Raw genomic sequence first — 3,522 nt, 5'->3', positions numbered from 1 at the left:
TCTAAATGGCCACCATGGTCACCACCCATCTTGAGGAGTTTGCCCCCTCACATATACTAATGTGCCACAAACAGGACTTTAATATCACCAACCATTCCCATGTTATTACGGTGTATCCATATAAATGGCCCACCCTGTAGAACAATTTGAATGAATATGAAGTGAACTAATCCATAATCCATATCGCAGAGATGCATTCTCACCATATCTCTGTGACAGATGTCTGTGTGACACCCTCCACCCTTTATCCAGCACATGGAGGGCACAGAAATGCAAAGAGCTTACAAACAATCCAGGACAAAAGGGAGCTTTCTGGTTGGAGGGAAGGGTTGGGGCTGTGTGAGTGAGAGTGGGGGAGCTGGGGGCTTAGATGAGGAAATTTCTCCCCGCTTATTGCACTATGTGGCACCAGCCCAGGAGGCACATTGACAGCTGTAGAGGCGGGGGGTGTATGATGTATTGTCCGAGAAGCCCTTGGCCAAAAGGCCAAGCACTACTGATAAGAATCTAACATATTGTTCAAAGACCATGTGGGAGATAAACAACAAGTCCAACTTTCTCCCAAAAAAAGAAAACAAAAAACAGATCTCAAATTCACTATTTATTTCCCAAGATGACTATGATTTATTGTAAGATGTGAGGCTAAAGCTTCTTAACATCTGTGATGTCAGATTTCTCTGTGCCAAAGCCTGCACATGGTAAGTACTTAGCAATACTCCCCTTAAATCAAGGTCATTTGTCAGTGTAGCCTGGGTATGTGAGCTTTAATATTTTTCACTGGGTTTTTTTGCCACTAGGTTTCACCTGGCCCCCCCCAGAGTATTACAACCAGACTTTGCAATTTCAGATATATTCCCAGAAAGCTATCTGAGCTTTAATTCACCTTGCAGAAAGCCTTCTGGCAGCGTGCTCATTAACAAGCCAAATATTCACATAGCAACGGCCAAACAGGCTCCACAAATATCTGTGCCATGCAGTTCACTCAGTCGGTTGTTTACCCAAATAAACCTGAAAGGCTCTGTGCACAGATAGCAGAAGTGGACTTCTTTAAAATTAGTTTCTACTTCTGCCACGAGTGAGGAGCCTTAGGTGCTATAACTCAGCTGCATGGGGATTATCATTAGACTGATTAGAGATTTGTGTAAAAATCCACACACACTAACCACTGAAACTACTTTACTACTACTGCTACTGTTCTATCCATCTCCACAGCCTTGTATTGTGACAGGATGGATAATACCAAAAAGCTATCGTGTCTGTGTATAATGCCTTAAACCCAGCAGTAATCCAAGTCACAATGGGTAATCCAAGTCCACTGTCCCCACACCACATAGTGGTAAAAAAAAAAAAATCCTGAATCAGTCCACACCTCACTGTGCTAATAAGTATTGCAAAAGTCTGCGGATCCTGACAGGTGGGCAGTTAATGTCAGAAAGGATCCAAAGCCAGTGGAAATTACGCTGTTTGATCCGGGCTCCTAATCATTATTCCACCCTGCTGCCCACCGCAGATAGCTCCTAAACCATTCTTCCCATTACCTCACCTTCATGGGCTCCCCGGGGCTGCTGGAGGCAGACAGTGTTGGATTTCAAAGCCTCTGCCTGAGCTGCCAGCATACCTTTCCTGCAAAAGCTCACTTTACAGAATGAAAGACAAATATAAAAGAAAACATGAAATAATGGCATAAATAAATCCTTCCACGATCTCAGAAATGCACATTTTCCCCCTTTACTATTCATACAATGGGTTGCACAGCTGTATATTTATTTCAATGTAACAGTTCTGTGTTGTTCAAGAGAAACCACTAACCTATTTCCTGTGGGAATGTGTCATGTGTGAGGAGTCATACATCCTGTAAGAGGAACATGGTCAGTTTTGCATCAGCTGGCTTCACCTTGGGCTGGATATATCTTGTGGTCAGTATCTAGTGGTTAGATAGAGGAAACGTATCAAACAAAGAGCGGAGGTGCATGCGTGTGAGTTGGTGTCCATTGCTCCGCTACATGATCCTAAACTCAAAGCCTCCAGAAGCATCACTGTGTCTTCAGAGGAGGGTTAAAATAGCCCCTAGGAGCTGTGGAGGAAGGAGCAGGAGCTGTCAGTGGATGATACGTAAGGTCAGAGGGCAAAGAGGACACAATGATCTGGGTTATGGTGAGCCATTGATTGGCTGGTACTGCTCCCCTCAGGGCCGCTGAGCTGATGTGTCCGTCATTCCAAAACTTTACAAAAGAGAAAAAAATATATAGAGAGAGTAAAACCCTCAAACGTTTCTACTCAGTGTACATCAAGAAAATAGCTGCCATATGTACATGCAGCAGCTTTATGCCATATCAAGAATGTCACTGTGGATCATTAACTCCTCCACCGCAGAGTGCTCTAATGACATATAGATTATCGCAGCGTTACATAAACTGAACAAATATATGGAGAGCTTTGCAGGATATTGAAAGGGTCGAGTCAAGAGGTATTCATCTCTACAGCGTGTGGATAATGATTCACAGATTGTCGACCTGCTGTGATTAATGCCTCTGTTGGGTGCTTCTGACAAATTTACACCACAAATGCAAAACTGTTCAAACTTTTTTCCATTGCACACGCTACTGTAGCTGCTCTGTGCATGTGTGTATGTATAGGTATGTGCCAAGACCACAGTGTGACTTTTGGCAGCATGGTCTGACTTAAAAGTTCACAACTGTTTTGTTTTGGGGGGGTTTAAAGTCAGTGATAGTGTTACTCAACACAAATTTTATTTAGTGGTTGCAGGGTAAAATGATATAGTTTAATGTGTATGTGCAGGCCTAATGGTACAATCATAGTATGTTATGAAGGTCTGCATGTAACTAGTGCATGTTGAAAGTTATCAAGGACAGAGACTTCAAGCTCAGCTCAGCTAATGTTTCCACAGCTTAAACTGCTCCCAAAAGCAGTTCAGCCATGGTAGTCTCTTCCACTTGAATTAACAGTTCAGCAATTTTTAGCCTCTGCATGAAGTGTGAGGACTTTCAAATTTGAAATTAAAATTTCAGACGCAGCATTTGCACCTCAGCTGATATGAGCTGCTCTTATAGATCAAACACAGCCCATGCTCATACTTATGTAGGTCCTATAGGTCATCACACATGGAAATAATTAGCATTTTAAGATATTTTTTGACTTTGCAGTTTTCAGTGTATTTTCATGCGCACTCTGTGTTCAAAGCCATCTGTTTGAGGCATCTTTTAGGGAATCAGTAGATATTTTGTAATGCTAAACAGTGTTGCAAATGCTTTATGCATGACTAATTATACAGCCATGTCTGCAGAGTTCCTGGATCTGGTGCTTCTGAATGATGTCAGGTTTACATATGCAAAAATAAGACTAATGATCTGAGGATAATTTTAGCCTAGCTTGGCCTTTAATCTCTCTATTCATCTAATCCCTTTTCTCTTCAAAGCCTCCCGAGATGACAACAAAGCTCCAGCAACAGAAATTTTCAGCAAAACTGTCTTAGAAATGATTTCTTTTAATCACAACCACAGC

This window comes from Pundamilia nyererei, unplaced genomic scaffold, assembly GCF_000239375.1.
Source record: "Pundamilia nyererei isolate P.nyererei 1_Seehausen unplaced genomic scaffold, PunNye1.0 scaffold00120, whole genome shotgun sequence".
Taxonomy (NCBI): domain Eukaryota; kingdom Metazoa; phylum Chordata; class Actinopteri; order Cichliformes; family Cichlidae; genus Pundamilia; species Pundamilia nyererei.
This window is presented reverse-complemented; position numbering follows the sequence as displayed.